Genomic DNA, 21,969 nt, shown 5'->3' with positions numbered 1-21,969 from the left:
GAGTCTCTCAACAATATGATATGGGCTTGGGTACCAAAACGTACATATGTCATGCTCTCTACTTTGGAACTTGGAGTTTATGAAGCAGTAGCATGCTACAACGAGGATAATATTGTAAGGTGTGAAGTGTTTGACAAACTAGGGATTGTTCCTGGAGATAATTGTGTACAAACCCTTCAAGATTTAGACAATGTGCGGATCAAGAAAGGTAATAAAGCTGTTGATGAAATAGAGAAAAAGTGCAGGAAGATGCTAGCTCTGGCTAAAAGAAGATTAGAAGACCAATATGAGGCTGCAGAAGACCCTAAAAATCCATCTAATGGGGCTGGAATGTATAAAAAGGTAGGATGATTGTAAGTGTAACCTTTATCTTTGATTTCCCGAAAGTTAGTTTTTTCCTACTAAAGGAACATTTTCTCAGTACCTGTAAAAGATAAATTGATGATATTTTTTTATTTTGTAGGTGTTGATGATGTTCAAGACTTAACACAGGATTTTTAATTTTAAGATTTTTATTTTTTGATTATGTTAAAAAAATTGTTTTATGGTATTTCTTTTTTGTAATTGTAAAATGTTATTTTTTTAATAATTTAAAAATCATTGAGTCAAAAGTTGTAAAATAGTATATCAAATAATATAAAAAAAGAATAATTGCCATGTTATCTGTAATATTATAAAAATAAATATTCCTTAAAAATCAGCAAATTAACATTCCTAAGATACAGCTTCCCGATCCCCCTTAATGCAAACGATAATTTGGTTATTATTCATTAAAGTGTATTATTAACAAGGTCCTTTGTGTTTAAAGCATTTTTTAAATCAAAGCAGAATAATAAGTGTTATTGCTAAAATGATCATAACCTAGAGGCATGTTTTAAAATAAGTACCGTTTTTAAAGTAGAATGGAATAGAAACCTTTTGTATTTCAAAAAAACATATACACCAAGATATTAGATTTATTTGCATTTGTTGATAAATATTAAATTACCCTTTTACTATACTTACTAAGTGGCGATAAAATAAAACAATTTAGTTTTAAGTACAGGAATCGGATAATATTATTTATATAATTTTAGTAAATTATTTATTACAATAGGGAGCACTGCACGAAAAAAATATTTTTTACATTTTCTTTTTTTTGCTTGCACCTTGTATTCTGAAATCTCCTCTTTAAAATGATATATAACACATGGGCATTATATTTTATCAAATGCAAATTATTTTGAATACTATGGAATATGTTTTCAAGATTTTATGCCTAAAAATTGGTCCCCCGGTCGAAGTGCTAGAATGTGTTAGTTTCTTTCTAGTATAAATTCTAGTTCTTTCTAGTCTTTCTAGTATAATCATAAGTTATGGTGATATGTAAATAGAAGAGATAGAGTGTATTGGACATGTGCAAAAGAGAATGGGGACCAGTCTTCGTTATTTGAAATCGACAAATGCGAAACTTCCTTATGTTACATGGCTTGGTGGTAGAGGTAGGTTGACCGATCCAGGCATCCTTCAGATTCAAAAGTATTATGTTTTAACTATTATGTCAAACTATGAAAATGTTCAAGATATGAAAAAAGCAATCTGGGCTGAATTTTTTCACATATCATCATCTAATGACAATCCTCAGCATGGGCTATGTCCGGACAGCGTTGACACTTGGTCCAAGTATCGGAAACCTATAAGAGAAAATGAAACAAATGATCACGCAAAACATTCCACTTGCCAGCTCGTATAATGGGTTTCATAAACCAATTTTCAGAGATTTGTCTGATACCATATTGCTGCAAAAATATTTGGGAGGCAAAACACAGAACAGTATTGAGTCGCTCAACAATGTCATTTGGAGTTTTGTTCCTAAAGGAACATTTGTTAGGCTAAAAACGCTTAGCTTAGGTGTATATTTGGCAGTGTCTTGTTTTAATTATGGTGTAGTGAATCTTACCAAATTATTGGAGGAATGTGGATTCAAACCTGGAAAAAACTTAGTATATGGCTGCCAAAGAGTCGACCAACGAAGAATCAAAGCAGCAGAGAAGGCCGAAGATAAGCTCAAAAAAAGATAAGACAGCATAAAAACTTGCTAAAAAAAAGACTCGAAGACAAATTTGAGGAAGAAGAGGGAGAAGAGCCATCATATGGATCAGTATTATATTGAAGTTCCATGTCTTAGGTAGGCTAATAAAACCTGTTTTGTTATACGCTTATAGTGTCTTTCTTTTTTCGCATTTTTCGAAAAGTTGTATTTTTCGAATGTCATGTACCTTTTCTCAGAACTCCTTTGAGATATAATCCTGAAATTTTTACTGCTTGTGTATTACATCCATCTTCTCATGTGGAACCAATAAAGTAATGATAAATATTAAATTAAATATATAAAAAAATTAAAAAGTTTATTTTAGAATAATTTTTTGTAGATAATGTTTATAAAATTCAGAAAAATATTAAAAATTGTACAAATGTTAAAAAAGTTTGGTTCCGTATGAAGGAGAAAAGTTGTACTTTCAGATAAAACAAACAGTAGCAAGGTATCTTCTTATGTAGGTCCTGAGAAAAAGGAAAATATGTTAATATGGAAAAAGATAGGGCGCAGTGCTCCCCTTTTAACATATATTCTACAATGGAAATTAACCTACATGGGCAAGCAGCCTGTGAGTAGCCTAGATTCGTACTAAAAGTTTATGTTATCTAGATGTCGAAAAAAGTGTTACTGTTACTTGTCGGTGTGTATTAAGGCAAAAAATGTAGAAATTTAGTTGTGTGATGAAGGAGATAAGAGATAATATTATACAAAACCATCGGTAGAAGTAAGACCACATACACAAGACCGTGATATGACAAGCGCCGGGGGATGGGGAGGGGTCAAGGTCAGGTTGGTCCCCAGTCTGAGTGAATGAAAGTCTCGGATCCTTGGACTCCAATTTGTAACAACAGTTCTGTAACATTATATTTTGGCTACAGAAAATATAACTAAACAACACAGTGTCGTGCTGTTAAAATATAACTACAGAATAGATGGTCTTTTATTCACTTTAATTTTATTTCTTTTGTTTAGTAATTTAAAGATGCATCAATAACCAACACACATGATTCATTTGCCAGAGTGTAATGTGTATTATAGTATAAATAACATGATAATACTTAAAGCTTCAGCAGAAATACAGACTTCGAGTCTCCCTGTACTGACCGATGAGCTCCGAGTTCTGAAGATACTGAGCCTGGGGCAGTAAAACTTGGGCAGGATAATCTAAGTTTGGGGCCCTTCGGCGATCCTCAGTGAAGTCTGGAACAAAGTCTATATCTACTGCGAGTTTACCTACATTCCCGAATTCCAAGCTTAATATATTTGATTTATTCACACAAAATATAACAGGTTTAATTTGTAGTGTATTGTATTCAAACAGTTTCTTGCATTAATATAGTATTATTTTTTTCAACCCCTTTTATAATGCTATCTAATATACAATTCTTCAAGAAATATAGACCTTTGTGTGATTTCTAGGCAGTGATTAATATTCTATGAACCAAGAAGGAACTGATATTGATTAATTATAGAAGGGAACGTGTCATAATGTCGTGTTATACCTAATGTTTCATTTCACTCAAGGTTTGAAAAATGGCAAACACAAAGTAAAACTCTAACCGAATCTATAATGGGTAGCCAATTTGGTAAGCATTTGACATAAAAATAAAATGAATCATAGAACTAAAAGGTTTTTGAGCATATTTATTCACGTATTTCAGAGAAAATATTCTAATTTATAAATAGTTATAGATAGAGCACTGATATTTATCAAAATCTTAATTTTTTTCAGTAAAATTGAGAAAAATAAAAATGTTGTACTATTTGCAGTATTAATATTGTGGCAGTTTCCGATTTTAAGTAGAAAATCTCTTATGCAATATAGCAATGTCAGAACCAAAGATATTGAATTTTTTGAAATCCAAGAGTGCGCTAAAACCGTTTGCGCTAAAAGACAGTACGTAACACTACGTTTCGAGATCTGTCACCTGATCTCTTCCTCAAGTAAATAACTAACATAACACATGACTGCAATAGATTAAAAAAAAAACAAATCATACCAGAGCGATGGGGCGTGCATGAATCAAGAATCACAATCACCATGATGTATGTTAAATTCACTAAGTCTAAAACATGCACTAAGTAACAAAAAATCACTAATCATTACAAATTAAATACGGGCAGATTCTAATTGGTTTCAAAACAGGATGGGAACGGAAGTGGGCCTACTTGTTATTGGTTCATTCAAGATGAACTTGCTGTAACCATACTGTGGTTCCACATTGGATTCTTATACATTTTAAATCTGTTTGATGCTTTAGGTTTCATATTTAATTCATTTTTCATGAATTCCTTCTGTACTGCCGGAAACTGGATTTTTAACCGAGTGTAGAGTAACAGATAATTTAAAAATTATACTTAAAGGCAGTAGTATCAAGGTCTAACCATAATACAGGCCAGATTCCTAATATTGTGACGTCACAAGGCCACTCCGTCAACTCCGCTTTAGTTAGTCGGAATAAGTGCACGATTGGTCTCATAACTCTTATAATTTATAGCTTTTATTTCGTAATTACCAGAAAATCTTAAGACAAAAAACTACCAGGCATTATTAAAACACAAAGGTCTCCAATAATAAAACAAAAGAGGTTGTAGCAGAAAAGTAATTGACAGATGATTCGTGCCCTCATAATCAATCTGCTGTGATAAATACGTCAGGAGTATATGGAGTACATTATAAAATGGTGTAAACATATCACTTTTATTACAGTTAAAAGAAATTTGTGTTAAAAATGTGTTTCGTTATAAAATGCCTTTATCAAAATGCCATATACAATGTTTTTATTGTATTTATATCAAACGAAAGAATGGATAACTATATTACTATGTTTATATATAGAAGAAGGCATTCAAACCAGGAAACTGTTATGCAGTTGCGATTTTTTTCAGTGTGTTATAGAGGATATTTTTAAGAAAACTTTTTAAAATGGTGATTGTGTACAAAGTTGGTTATAGCATGTAATAAATAAGTATTTTTATTGATCAAGAATTTTTTAACGATTTAGTTGCAAGACAAAAACTGTTTTCTTTTGAAGTAAGTACATTTTATGCTGTAACATTTTTATTTGTTCCATATAGTATTCCTACTTGTGGTTTTACACAATTTCTTCTATTAACTTAGGTTCAGCTGAAAAAATTTAAAATATAACATTTTTTTACAACATTTAAGCATTTTACGTGGTCGAGGTTGAGTGAATAGGTAAATTCAATGTATAAGTCGCCTTCTTCGAAAACAAGTTACCAGCTGCTTTACTGACCAAAACTGATTGGTTAAGTTGATTGCTTTATTGGTGGGTACATGGCATCCCATAAACCTACAAAAAGTCGAAGGGTGTCCAAAAAACACAACCAAAAAACATCTGGGATTTAAAATTTATGAAAATAATTGAGCGTACCAGGTAAAGAAATATAATAACACAGGGCCAATGAATTATCATTATAATACTAGAGATATGCAACAGAAAAATGTAATTCGGTAGCTTATTTAAGATTTTACGGATACTTATAGAATAAATAATGAATATTTATTCTAAACAGAGAAAATTAGAAATTAACACTCAGAGTAAACTAAATAACATAAAATACACACAATAGGCAAAAAATGTTCACGATGAAAATCTAAAATTGAACTCGTTACATCGTTTCGACATTAGAGACACCCAGACTACTAAGTACAGTGTAATCTCAGTAAAGAGATGTTCTCATTGTCTCATCCGATACATAACTGAGTGCGCTGCGATGTCTTAGACAAGATCTCTAAGCACGGATGAGCAATTAGTGCTCCACCTGTTTGCAGAGTAGAATCAAAGTGAATGTTAGTTTATCACCAGTTCACCTTCCTCTTAATGCAGCGCATGCCTCTTCACATATATTACACTAAATTATATTTTATTTTATGTAAAGAAAACTCGGTTGCTCCACCGTGCTCAGAGATAGTGTCTAAGTATCGCAGTACACTCAGCTTCTTACTCACCGACATTTTTCTTTGGATTTACGTAGACAAACATGACTCAAGATTCCAAGAGTGAAATCTGTGACAGCGACAGACTTCAGACTTTGTACTGAGAGGAAGTTGGACTGGAGCTAAACTCAACATTCGTATCCACTCAAAACTCCCTATAGCAAAGTATGTATATGAGTTATATGTAGGCATTTCAATAATTTATACTAATCAATTCATTTCTAGCTCTAGAAACGGTTTCCCTTGCAGAGAAAGTAGCGTTCTTCTCCGTACATTCAGAAGTACATTTATGAGGAGATTCCCTTTATTTTACATAATAAAATGTTTGTATGACTCTCCCATCTACTGTAAGTTTACTGTCGATCACAGGCAAATCATTTGTCTCAGCATTGACTCTCAAAGTTTCAAAACGCAATGATTTGGGTTTCAAACGAGAATGAGTTCCAAAATATTATTATGAGAAACACGGTGATTACTAATTCGATGATTTATTAAATTGGCCGAAACCTCCACTAGAAATGTAGTATTTTCCAAATAACTCTGAAACCACAATAATAGTTGGATTTTTCTTGAATTTGTTCTACCTCAGTATGGGTTATCCAAAGGCTGCAACGTTTTTTGAGTGATTAACACCATTATATACGAAACGAAAATATATCCAGACAGAATAAACTACTATTCAAGCTAGTATTTGAGAATTATAAAAGAAGATATAAAAAGGAAGCAATACTTATTAACCATTTTAAAAAGTAATAAAGTATATGTAGACAGTTAATCTATGTTTTTCATCAATAAGATACGACTTTATATTGTTTCCTTTCAATTCTATGGTCTATATGTAGTATTCATCAATAATGTTTATCGATTATATATTTGATTAGCAACGCGGGTAATTATGAACAGTAATATTTAAGTTAGAGAATTGCTGATAAAAATTGTCTCCCTGCCAATAAAATTATTGCTAACTACTCTCATTGTCATTGTGAGACTGTAAACTATTGGTAGGATTGCGTTCGGATGAATTCCTAATAAATCAAGATATGTTTAATTTTCTTAAAAATCCTATTTCATAAGTCTTAAAAAATATAACAGAATGGTTGCTATGTACTACCTATCTCATAATTTGAACTTTCCTTTCTTTACAAGAAAACCCTAAAAAACTAAAACACACCAAAATAAAGGCCCCATTGCCGTTCACCTAACTAAAATCCTTTTATAAATAAAAAACTGCAAGCAGATCAGCTCCATATCATTCCCAGCTAAGTAGTACCGTTCAGCAACCGATCGGTGGCTGTTCCCGTCCTCGATCAATTTACCTTTGGTGCTTAAAAAGAGAAAAATTCAATTAGTTAATTAAACTTACACGTAATATTTTGTATCTGGAGTTAAAGGTCAAAGACCAATGATTGGTATTAGTAGTCTTGTCTTAATGCTCTTGTCTAAAAATTCTCGGTGAATCGTTTGACAACAAATATAAAACAATTGAAACTCGAAGCAATAAAGTATAATATTAGTATAATACGAGGTAAGTTGAAGTATTAAAATGAGATGGATATGACTGTCTTAGTGTACCGTCTGAAATCTGACGCTGACACAGACTAGATTCCTAGAATCTGGAGTCATATTCTTATAAAGTTATTCAATAACAGTCGGCGTCGATTAAGCTCAAAACGAACTATCGAGGGTACAAGTATAAGGAGTTGAACTGGATTTAAACTCAAAATTCACATTGATTCAACCCTCCCCGCTTTACCTCCGTTATGTGTAGAAAACTCGGTTGCTTCTTCGTGCTTTTGGATCGTACCAGAGACATCGTAGTGGACCTGATTAGACAATGAGAATACATCTTTACACTAAATTGCACTAATTTTGTAGTCTAGATGTCTCTGATGTTGAAACAATGCGAACAGTCTGTTTTACGCTTTTTCGCCACTGAGTTTTTGGGATCTACTCGGATGAACATAGCTGAACATGACAGTGTAATATTTTAGAGCTGCAAAATGTAGTTTATTCATTCATAAAAATAAAACATAATAGAGTAGAACGTCAATACTAAGGGTTGGTGGCAACATTTAATTTTCAGCGCACTCTTGCATCGTAGTACCCTTCATATCTCACCGATACTTTTGTAGTTTGCACACTGCAACGAAACCTAAAGCTTTATTTCTATATAGACAAAAATGAGTTCTATGATTGTGCATGTTCTATGATGGAATTTGACTGAATGTTACAAAAACAAAGACACTTCAATAATATACTATTTAGTCTTCCAAGGATATTTAATTGTTTTCATTCATAAGCGAAGCCTGTTACGCAACAGTGGCAGGGTGTAATCCTAACTTTTTATTATTAAATCCTTTCTTTAATTTTCCTCTTCCCCTGTATTAAGTACGACATAAACACTTGACAAGTGGAGGGTTACTTTTACATGCGCGATATTATTTAAATGGTGGAGTTAAACTGTTAGTTAGGAATCAATAACTTTGAACTACCAAATCAATTCTCCTGAAATATTCGACGTTTATTGCAGAAGATATTATACAAAATGTATAATATTTGAAATAAGAAACGTTTATAATTACTTTCTAAACATTTCCAACGCTACATTTTAATAAATACACCACATATCAATGTTTAAAATGCTCCAATAAAACATTTCTTACTATATTTATAGAGTGGTTACCAGCAAAAACAACTGTACCTTGCCAGCAATTGGATCTAACTAATATCGTCTCTCAATATTAGAAGTTAGGCAGCCACACAACTATATAAAACTCAAATTATGTGGCTGTATTTAACATTCTGCCTCCATGTGAAAATGAGCGTAACATTTGGCCAAGGTTGCAAGAAATAAAAGCTTTTAAAACAAAATCTGTGTTACTATAGTAAAAAGTGATGCAGGTAAACATTATTTTACATAAGCTTAGTTTACAGGAAATTATCTTACGTAATAAAAATATTAGGGTTTCAAAATGCGTGCAGTACATGTTAGGGTTTATGAAAAGATATACGCATCCTAGAAGATATCCAATATAAGATTTGGACCCCCTTAAATAAACACGTACCACCTGAAATAGTTTATAAGAAAACTAACAATAATTACATCGTTAAAACAAAGCTAATTTATGAAATTTAATGTTTTACGATTTTGGTAGGTGAAGGTACCCGAGATTTGAGGTAAATATTATTTTACTTTATTTCCCAAAATTTTATATAGCATAAAACTGTAACTTTAGCATATTTCATATATTTTGGAACTGTTTAAGATATTAAACAACAGCGATTTTTTATTATCAACTCTAAATATACTAAATTTTGAAAAGTATTTTTAAATAGCCTTTTGAAGAACATAATTTAGCGTAGTCTATAATTAGAAATAATAACTCTGTGATATGATTCTGCTTTCATTTGTACCATCAGTTGAGTTAACAATGCTCAGCACACACGAATTAATCAACTAACCTCATGTTCATGTCTTAAGCAGCAGTCGGTACTGCGCGGAGATGTACATTAATATATTCAATTCTATTTAAACAGCTTTATTCATTTACAATATATATATATATATATATATATATATATATATATATATATATATATATTCAATTATTCTGAATATTAATTAATGTCCTTACTTATTTACAATAAGAAAATAATCCTTATAAAAATTAGAATACATACAGAAAATACGAGATATATAACGTAAATAAACCTGATGAAATTTTGTAAAGTAATTTTACCAAATGAATGTTCCAATTAGGAATTTTGTCTATTTCTAAACCCAAAAATATAATAAAATCCTTTTAATTATTTCCCACAATTTTTGATAATAGCGTGAAATTTGTTTGTAGTGTGCCGAGTTTGAAAATAAATTAAATTAATTTTGTCTGCGTTTAGGAGTAGGATATTAGAATAAAAAATGTAATTTAGTAAATGTATGTCCGAATTTGCTTTAGCTTCTGGTTCTATGATAGGTGGGGATGTAATATTCAAATTAGTGTCATCAGCATTCAGACATAATTTACTACCCTCACCGAGTTGAGGGAAATGGTGTAGGTGACAAATGAACAATTAAGGACTCAAATCCCTGAGGCACTTCCTATTTTAATCCTTCCATTGAGGATTGGTAAGGAATTTTGTAATATTTTTAATTAGAATGAATTTCTACAAATTGTTTTCTATTACAATGGTATGGTCCGGTTGGATTCCTTTATCTGTATTCTCAAATTACTCAATTTTAATAATAATAACTCATTAAATATCGAGTCAAATGCCTTACTCAGATAAATAAACAAACTAAACAATTTACATTTTATATCTATACTTTCAATACTTAAAGTCTGAGGCTGCTGTAATTACACATCTCCCATTTCGAAATGCATGTTGAAAAGTTTCAAATAATTGGTTTGTTTTGAAGGAAGTATACAAGTTTGTTATAAGCTACCTTTTTATATATTTTTTAGATTGTATGAAACAATGTAATTGGTCTTTATTTTGATTTTAACTATTTATCTCCTTTGTATAAAGGTTTCTGTTTTATAATTGTAAGTTTGTGTGAAAGAATTTCAGACATTAACGAAGCTTTATTAAATAAGTTTTCATCAACACTAAAATAGCTTATTTCCAGAGCACCATAGGAATACCATCTTTTCCAGAACTATATGAATGTTTCAACTTGTTTATGATTTTCTGAACCAGCTTCTCATCAACGAAGCCAAATTTAAAGCTAGGTGTACTGGGAAGTGTATCAGTCTCTGAACCCTCCCCCATTATATCTCGAGATGTTTCCAGGTTTGGTACCACAGTATTGTCAATATCATTTGAAAATTAGTAATTAAATATCTTAAAGACCTTTGAAGGATCTGAACAAACTGTACCATCTACTTTTAGAGTTATATTTTGAATTATTATCTGGTTAGTCCCTACTTCCGAATTTATTAATTGCCTAGAGGTTCTGTTTATATTATTTGGATTATTAATCAATGTTTAATAATATTGTTTTATGAAGACATCAGTTTTTCTTTAAGTTTGTTATTTTCAGTCTGTTCCTATTTTTAACTTTATTTGTCATGGCTTTACAGCTTAGAGCTATACTGCTGATATTAATGATATTTTTTTCCGATTTGAGCTAATTTGAAATCCATTTTAGATAGTTACGTTGCGTTAGCAGAATTTAAGTATAACAATAGTTGAAGTTCTCCATAAACATGTTATGGAAATTATCATATTTTGCTTCAACTGGTGACAAATAAAGATCCAGCCATGATTAAGCTTGCAAAGTTTTGATGAACTTTTCCACATTACAGTAAATAAATTTCCTTTATACTGTAATAGTGTGTTATAAGAATTATTTATTGCAGTTGTAATGGTTAGTATTTCAAGCAACTGTCCATCGTGAACGAATATTTCAGTGTTAATACCTGTTATTTTATACACATTTTTATTAAAATATAGTCAAAATATTATATATAGCAGATTCTTAAACTATATAAACTACAATAGTACTGAAAGTGGCTGAAGTGGATCATGACCTGTGGATAACCTTTGTAACGTCGACCTCGCATTAATAACACGACAATGGATAAAATGTTGAGTAACAACCAATATTGAGAAACAATTCTTCCAGTAACTTATAATATCTCGTTAGACATGGACTTGTTTCTAAGTTTATGCAAGCAGTGAGGCCTTGGAAATGGTTAATTGATATACCGTACTGGAGTTAGGGCTATTTAGCGGAGTGAGGGCTAAATAGCCCTAACTCTGCCTCTTAAATAAAGGCATATTTCATTTCATTTCATTTATTAATATAAAATATAAAAAAAGATTTTTAAGGTTCCTAGAAAATTTACACTGAATTGACCTACTCATCATTCTGGATTAGTTTTTTCAGAGAACATGGAATTTTTAAAAGAATAAAAGTAATATTTTAAGTAACCCCTTTGTTTGAGTAGTAGGTAATATATTTTATTTTTGTACATGTATTACATGTAGTACATGTATACATGTACTTCCAATTTACTTTATTTATAAAGTAACCTAACCTAATATATATACCCTCCATTTATGGAGGGTATATTAGCTTCATGCTGCTGTTATAACATTATAATCATGCTTAGTTTTTCATATTGATTAATACATTTAATGTAGCTTCTGGTTTTAGCTAAATCAAAATAAATGCATGAGATAGCTTAATAGTAACATTATACTTCTTTTTATAAAGTTTATATGTTTATTATATAAAATAGGTTTAGTTAACAATGTAAAAAACTAGGAAAGGTTTCAACCACTAAACCGGCGAGTCATGTTCGTAATGTATGCAATAAGGTAATTAACTGAGCCAACAGGGACAGTTTGCCCACTTCATAGCAACCATCAACACGTCTGTATATATTGACAGGTGAATGTTGGTTACGGGCTTACATCACAGTGGCGAGTCATGTTCGTAATGTTTGTGTACAGGTAATTAACTGAGCCAACAGTGACAGTTTGCCCACTTCAAAGCAACCAGCAACACGTCTGTATATATTGACAGGTGAATGTTGGTTACGGGCTTACATCACAGTGGGGAGTCAAGTTCGTAATGTTTGTGTACAGGTAATTAACTGAGCCAACAGTGACGGTTTGCCCACTTCAAAGCAACCAGCAACACGTCTGTATATATTGACAGGTGAATGTTGGTTACGGGCTTACATCACAGTGGGGAGTCATGTTCGTAATGTTTGTGTACAGGTAATTAACTGAGCCAATAGTGTTAGTTTGTCAATTTCAAAGTAACCAATAACGCTTTTGTATATTTTAACAGACGAATAGTTATATTTGTGATTAGGCAATCACTCAACCGACATTAACTGTTTCTTTCTTTAATAGTAACCTGAAACCCGTCAATATATTTGGTAGCTGAATAATTATAATATTAAATAGGCATTTACCCAACTAACAATGACAGTTTATTTCGTTCATAATATCCTGCACCGCGTCTGTATATATTGACAGTTGTATAATTATATTTGTGATTAGGAAATTACTAAACTAGCAGTGACACTTTATTTACTTCATAATATCCTGCAACGCGTCTGTATATGTTGACAGTTGTATAATTATATTTGTGATTAGGAAATTACTCGACTACCAGTGACAGTTTATTTCCTTCATAATATCCTGCACCGCGTCTGTATATATTGACAGTTTTATAATTATATTTGTAACTATGAAATTACTCGACTGGCATTGACAGTTTATTTCCTTCATAATATCCTGCATCGCGTCTGTATATATTGACAGTTGTATAATTATATTTGTGATTAGGAAATTACTAAACTAGCAGTGACAGTTTATTTCCTTCATAATATCCTGCAACGTGTCTGTATATATTGACAGTTGTATAATTATATTTGTAATTAGGAAATTGGATGAGTGGCATTGACAGTTTATTTCTTTCATAATATCCTGCAACGCGTCTGTATATATTGACAGTTGTATAATTATATTTGTAATTAGGAAATTACATGAGTGGCATTGACAGTTTATTTCTTTCATAATATCCTGCACCGCGTCTGTATATATTGACAGTTGTATAATTATATTTTTGATTAAGAAATTACTAAACTAGCAGTGACAGTTTATTTCCTTCATAATATCCTGCAACGTGTCTGTATACATTGTCAGTTGTATAACTATATTTGTAATTAAGAAATAACATGAGTGGCATTGACAGTTTATTTCTTTCATAATATCCTGCAACGCGTCTGTATACAGGGTGTATATTATGTCTGGAAACACCCAAATATATCCTTTAATAATTTAAATATAAATTTGAAACCTCTTACAATCGTGATAGAGATTGGGCATCTACTTTTTGGAACAATGTTTTGTTATGTCACACCAACGGGGGACGTCCTGCCGAGGGTATCGTGAATATTCTTAATGGAAGCCTATACCTTGTGGTACATAATTTTAAAGGTAATAGCTTACTGAATTGAATGCCACAAACTGCATCTCAAAGGAATTATTCTATCAGAAAATAGAGCATTTTTAGTATTGAAAATTTACTGATGTTCAACAATGTAATTTTAACATGGTTCTTGTCACAAAATGTGTTACACTAATTTTTTAGCATTTTTTAAATGTTCAATTAAAATAAAATAAACAATTTATTTTTAAGCTGGTTTCATTAGTACAAATTTACCAGTTTTTATTACAATGAATAAAACTTATGAGTCACTTTCTCTGATTACTTATGAATCTGTACTTGGTGTTTTCCAGTCAGCAGGAAGGTTTAAAGAGACAAAGGTCACTAGCCTATGAGAAACATTATTGTGTTATTAATCATCTGGTCTACAGGTTTCAGTTTGTTGAGCATGGAGCTTTCACTAGACAGGTCTAAGCTTGGGAATTACAAATGGACAAAGGTCATATCATTCCTGTCGAGTTAATCAGTGTCTCTGAAGCATTGCTGTCAACAAGTTATCTAATTACAGTAGTTCAGTTTTTATTTGGCATTTTAATGGAATTGTCTGAAAGAGAACGAATTACTCTGTTGATGATGCGAGGATATGGCGATCGTCAAAGATCTTATCGTTAAGTTTGTAATTTGTTTAATGACACTTTCCCAGAAAGGAATCCCATAAGTGTTTCAACAATATCAAAAAATTTTGAGCGTTTTGAAATGACAGGGAGTGTACGTAATCGGCCAAAGTCGGGTAGGATACAATCTGCAACAGATGAAGAACATGCACTAGATGTTTTGCAAACATTTATTGAAGACCCACATACATCGCTCAGAAAAGCTGCACAGCAACATGATATGCACCCTATGTCTGTGAGTAAGATTTTGAAAATTAATAAATACAAACCATTTCAAGTTCATTTAGTCCAACAGTTAAGTGAGGATGATTACGACAGAAGAGTTGAGTTTTGTGAACTTGTGATGCGCAAATGTGATGACAATAGAGATTTTCTGACCAACATACTATTTTCTGATGAGGCAACTTTTTTCCTAAATGGCAATGTTAACAGGCACAATTGCCGTTACTGGGCTAGTGAAAACCCACATTGGATTACTGAGTCCCATTCACAGCAACCACAAAAACTGAACGTATGGTGTAGAATTTTAGGTAACAAAATTGTTAGACCCTTTTTCATCAATGGAAATTTAAATGCCGAACTTTACTACAATATGCTCCAATATGAAATAATCCCAGCTATTCAAATTGCATCAGGAGAATACTTTGATAATGTATGGTTTCAGCAGGATGGTGCTCCACCCCATTATGGGAGACAGGTAAGAGAGTATTTGGATTTAAGGTTTCCTCATAAATGGATTGGCCGAAGAGGAGAAATCGAATGGCCTCCAAGATCTCCGGATTTGTCACCAATCGATTATTTCCTATGGGGTCATTTAAAATCCAATGTTTATAGAAGAAAGCCTCATAATTTGGAAGACCTAAGAAACAGGATTATAGAGGAGATTGCTTTGATAACTGAAGAAATGTTAGGCAACTCTGTCGAATCATTTTACACAAGATTGGCTCATTGTCAAACCGTAGAAGGAACACAGTTCGAACAATTGCTTTGACACCAAATGCAGGTAAAACGTTTGTTGTAAGACTTTTCTAACAGCATACATTATTTTTTATTTGTAATAAGAAATCAATAACATAAGTATTTCCATAATTGTACTGTAATAAAAACTGGCAAATTTGTGCTAATAGAACCAGCTTAAAATGAAATTTTTGTTTTATTTAATTGAACATTTAAAAAAATGCTAAAAAATTAGTGTAACACATTTTGTGGCAAGAACCATGTTAAAATTACATTGTTGAACATCAGTAAATTTTCAATACTAAAAATGCTCTATTTTCTGATAGAATAATTCCCTTGAGATGCGGTTTGTGGCATTCAATTCAGTAAGCTATTACCTTTAAAATTATGTATCACAAGGTATAGGCTTCCATTAAGAATATTCACGATACCCTCGGCAGGACGTCCCCCGTTGGTGTGACATAACAAAACATTGTTCCAAAAAGTAGATGCCCAATCTCTATCACGATTGTAAGAGGTTTCAAATTTATATTTAAATTATTAAAGGATATATTTGGGTGTTTCCAGACATAATATACACCCATATATTGACAGTTGTATAATTATATTTGTAATTAGGAAATTACATCAGTGGCATTGACAGTTTATTTCTTTCATAATATCCTGCACCGCGTCTGTATATATTGACAGTTATATAATTATATTTGTGATTAGGAAATTACTAAACTAGCAGTGACAGTTTATTTCCTTCATAATATCCTGCAACGTGTCTGTATATATTGACAGTTGTATAATTATATTTGTAATTAGGAAATTGGATGAGTGGCATTGACAGTTTATTTCTTTCATAATATCCTGCAACGCGTCTGTATATATTGACAGTTGTATAATTATATTTGTGATTAGGAAATTACTAAACTAGCAGTGACAGTTTATTTCTTTCATAATATCCTGCAACGTGTCTGTATACATTGTCAGTTGTATAACTATATTTGTAATTAAGAAATTACATGAGTGGCATTGAAAGTTTATTTCTTTCATAATATCCTGCAACGCGTCTGTATATATTGACAGTTGTATAATTATATTTGTAATTAGGAAATTACATGAGTGGCATTGACAGTTTATTTCTTTCATAATATCCTGCACCGCGTCTGTATATATTGACAGTTATATAATTATATTTGTGATTAGGAAATTACTAAACTAGCAGTGACAGTTTATTTCTTTCATAATATCCTGCAACGTGTCTGTATACATTGACAGTTGTATAATTATATTAAATTTGTAATTAAGAAATTATATGAGTGGCATTGTCAGTTTATTTCTTTCATAATATCCTGCAACGCGTCTGTATATATTGACAGTTGAATGTTGGTTACGGGCTTACAACTCCGCAGGGAGTCATACCACTGCCTGTAGTTTACTACCGGTGTAGACGAGCCTGGAAGGATTTGTGGATGTGCATATGTATACGTGTTCACATATATTATTAATACTTTTAGAATGATTATTATTTTGTATATATATATATATATATATATATATATATATATATATATATATATATATATGTGTGTGTATATATATATATATATATATATATATATATATATATATATATATATATATATACAGTTTAATGTTTTTATTGTCTTTAAATCAATTGCAACATTTAGTGTATTTCATTGAATAGCACCCACGCTTTTCTAACATGTGTAATATTTTTAACTAATCAAGAGAAAATTTAAAATCGAAGTTTATGGGATTATTAATGAACGCACTTGAGGTATAGTACAATAGGCTCGTATGATATTTATGAAATTATATTAGTAATATATCATGCATCAGGTAGGTATCTATTATTTCTGTGTTTATTATGAACAGGACCAGAAGCTTCGTGGGGAAATTCAAACGTTTATTCTAAAAATAATCTAATTAGTTGAAAACATGCCATCCCAGTTTAATTAAAGTACACACACACACACACACACACACACACACACACACACACACACACACACACACACACACACACACACACACACACACACACACACACACACACACACACACACACATACACACACATACACACACACCAGTAGAGGGCTAAAAATGGATACCTCATACAAAAGGTATGCAGCATAAATCTTGTCTATATTTTCGCATATTAAACTGTTAATAATCATATTATTTAGCAATCGACATAATAACAGGTCGTTAGTACAACTGAAAATTACTTCAGAAGAGCTCACACTTATCACAACACGTGGCACATCACCCACACGAATATGGAAGTGTGGATATAGTAGTTAGGGTTAGCGCCATCAATACCGAGCAATGGGTGAGGTAGTTAACAAGCTTGAGCAACTAGTAAAAGTTAAACATAACGGGTAGCAGAATGATGTTTGTGACTCTCTTAATCAATGCATCAAACATTTCACCTATCTAAAGTGACAGATAATTCCCTTGTAGGGACTCCCATGTAGGTTAAAAGTTCTGAACCTAGTGAAGTGGTTTACAGAGATGAACCTATAGTTAGTTCCCTTTAATGTTTATGTAAGCTTCAAAGCTTGTTATTTGTTTAAGATATCATACTGTTTGCAGTGATTCATAAGCTCATATAGATTTTCAGGGAGAAGATTACAGAGATGAATATTTCCTTCAAAGTTAATTACTCTTTTACATATATGAAAAGATAAATGTGTAAACATGTTACATGTTAAAATATCATATTATTATAGTCAGCATGTGAGAAAATTTACTTATTTAGTTATTTTCTCGTTGCCATTATGGTTACCATGGATTTTTTAACGCTCTGCCAAATAATATGGAGTTACCAAGCACCATTATCAACTCAGTATTCCTTATACATGAATAAAGCTTTATATACAATTTAGTTTCTAGGTGACTTTTTTTGTAAATATCTGTGGACAGACAGACAGCTCCATGAGTGACAGGCTTCGGTAACGCTCAGCTATTTTCCGCATACGAAGCATATTTTCCGCTTAGGAAGAAAATAAACCAAATAAAATTTTTCCGACATTTTAAATAACAGTTTACTTTCCATTAAAGTTTTTTCTCTCTCCTTGATAGATTTCTATAAAACATTCGTGAATGTAAAGTGTCATATAATGCTCCTGTATTACGTTTTGAAATTCTGACTGTAGTGTAGATATACGAAATTTGAAGAAAATTTACTATCTTAAGTGGTGAAGATAGGACTACATTGAATTTGGAGGAGAGACTTTCGATGTCTTACTCTACCACCAAGCAATGTTAGACAAACTATGTCATAATTAAGAATTCAACGAACAAAAATCCTGGTAATAATTTTGGTTAGTAAATTTTCTGTTTTGATTGATTATACAATTATGTATTTATCACATAATAGCGTAGGAGCATACAGTCACGGCCACCAAATAAGGCGGGTGGGTGGATTTGCGCTGCTGCCACGTATGGGACCGGTGAAGCGGAGGAAGGTCGAGAATCGGTCGCTATCAGGCACAATTTGGCAACGCTGTGTGCACATTGTTGCCTAGTCCAAGCGTCGCGCCGACGCTGCAGCTTCCACACACCACCCTGCCAGTGCCTGTGCCAGTCTTATTCTACTGTCTGACTAGTTAGTGACATTAGTTACTTACTGAAAATGGAGGAAGCTGGTAGTTCACGTGAAAATGAAAAAAAAAAACACCTGTGAAAAGGAGACGATTAGAGGGTATTAAAAAGTGATTTAAATAGTCAAACTAAATCTGTTGTAGTTAATGTCCTGAATTTTCTGAAAGGTTTAGCTGATCCTGGTGTTCTTGGAACAAATAACAATTATGTGTTGAGTTAATTGAACACATAATGGAACCATTTATTATAAACCTTAGAGACGACTCATCAGACAGTGAAAACAGCGACAGTGACCGTGACATTGACAAAGATTAAAAGCAAGTAACTCGGAACCACCAAGTGATCAAATCAACCACGGACTGACACATAATTTCACTGTGATTATATAATAGTATGTACTAACAATGTCACTTGTTTAATAATAATTACTTAAAAATGTTTCTTTATTATTTCTATTACTACACGTGTTTAAAATGTATATATTTAAAATAATTTTGCTAGGGAAGGCAAAACAGATTGTTTTAAGCATGGTTAATTTTATTAAACTGAAAATATTTATTTAATTTTCGCTATGGTTACAATACATAGTACTATAGTTGAGTAATGATAAAAATAATAGAAAGTAAAGTATTGCTATTAAAAAAATAGTTGAGTAGAAATTGTGCGTATACGCACGGCGCACGCATCGCTCTGCATGTTTGATTTCAATAATTTAGTTTTGCACGCATTTCCCAGCGAAGTTAGTAAACTGAGAAAAATTTGTTTGGAACAAAAAATAAAGTTTATACCTTTGTCTAAAACTTTTCCACAGGAAAAATGTTCCTAACCAAAAAATAAAAAACTTCCTCGCTTACTGAAATGTTTAATACACCATGTTAATGAATTAAAATTGGTTTGTAGGTATTTAGTATTTCAAAATTACATTTTTGTATTTACATACAAAAATTATATACCGTTATCATCAGCGGTCTCTCCTGAAGCCAATAATACCATTTTCATCGTTGTAACTTGTAAGATGTCACCAAAATCTCAGGAGAAAGCAAACAACATCAAGCTCTAAAATGGATACAATTCAGGGATTATTCTATTTCACGATGTTTGCACAATCTGGCAACGGCGCAATTCCACCCACCCGCCTAATTTGGTGGCCCCGACTGTAGAGTACATTTTCACTGTATAAGCACACAATCTAGTTATTTACCGATAATTTCCTTTTAAGAACGAAATTAATTACGGTAGAGGCCATTGAGAGAGCCAAAATTATAAAATGAAAATATATTTTTCTCTATATGATTGCTACAGTTACAACTCATCATGAGATACTTAAAAAGTAGTTGTATCATAGAAAACCAACTTAAATAAAGCGAATAAAAGTCTCTAATTAAGGGCTTGTATACGAATAGCTGAAGCTCATTTATTATTTTGCTTATTTGACTGGTTGTCAGTGCTACTATATAAAACTGAGTTACATATTAAATGACAAAAACTTTTATTTTTATTTTTATATAGATTGATATGTGATAGTGATATCCATTTAGAATTTTACTAAAACAAGAGTTGCTAATCGATATCTTTCTAAAAGGAAATTTCTCTATTGATTTAAAGCAAAATTCAGGTTGCGTGCTTTAGAAATACAAATTAGGACAAAATACTGCTGTGTTTGCAGTATTTTCTATCAGATTATCCAATAAAATTGTATTCAATTCAATTTTTTAGTGGAATGATAAAAAAAATTTTATGTTCTCATAATAAAATGTACATACTAAGCAAAACTTTCTTTTATTACAAGAATAAATGTGAATCTATGATACCTTACGTTTGAGATAATATATAAGTTTAGCAGGAAATGAGAAGGTAAAAGACTCCTGAGTAGGCGTTATTTCATTTGAGAAAGATCTTTAAATTATGAATACGCTTCCTGCGATAACTGAGAACTGTCGTGATCTCTCCGGGAAAATAGAATCTCATATCTTACTGTGATATATTGACAGTTGGAAAAACTTCAAAGGATCTGTCTTTTACAACTCTTTTCTATCAATCAAAGGAATAAATAAAGCTATTAATTGAAAATATTTGAATTTTTCTACTGCTTTTTAGACATTTGTGAATTGACAACATTCCCTTTCTATTCCCTGTCTTAAAATTGAGTACGCACTTTTACTTGCAAAGAAATGTCTATGAAATCTTGTTTTAACACGTTTAATTTAACCGTAGTTGTTTGAAAGTGATCCATATTGTATTAATAATATAGTAAGATGTGATTAGAGATACTAACGTCCATACCATAATATAAATGACTGAGTTACAGACATCTACAACTGATTTTTAATATTGCCTCCTTAGATTTGAAATGTTATCATAGTTAAAAAACGCACAAAACGTAAAATACTTAATTACAAGTTTAATAAAGTGATCTCATTTCTTGAGTAACGATGTAATGTGTTATAATGAAAAACCACTGTACTCATTGTGTTTACAAATTCATCTATTCTACTATTTTTATGTTGCCATCTTGGTTATCCATAACAATAATGTAAAAATATTCACTAACGCTTAGTGAAATTCCTGGAGTAACAGGCACTGCCACCAAATCCGATGTTACTTATATTAAAAAAGAAAGCTTCATGTAAAATATCAAGTGATAGGTCATATCATTCTCGATATATCGAATGGGTAGACTCACAATCGGGCAACCCGCCGAAAACGCTATGCTAATAATAAGAAACAATTATGGAAATGGAACTGATAGGGTAAAAGAATCAACGTTTTA

Source organism: Homalodisca vitripennis, chromosome 2 (assembly GCF_021130785.1).
Source record: "Homalodisca vitripennis isolate AUS2020 chromosome 2, UT_GWSS_2.1, whole genome shotgun sequence".
Taxonomy (NCBI): domain Eukaryota; kingdom Metazoa; phylum Arthropoda; class Insecta; order Hemiptera; family Cicadellidae; genus Homalodisca; species Homalodisca vitripennis.
This window is presented reverse-complemented; position numbering follows the sequence as displayed.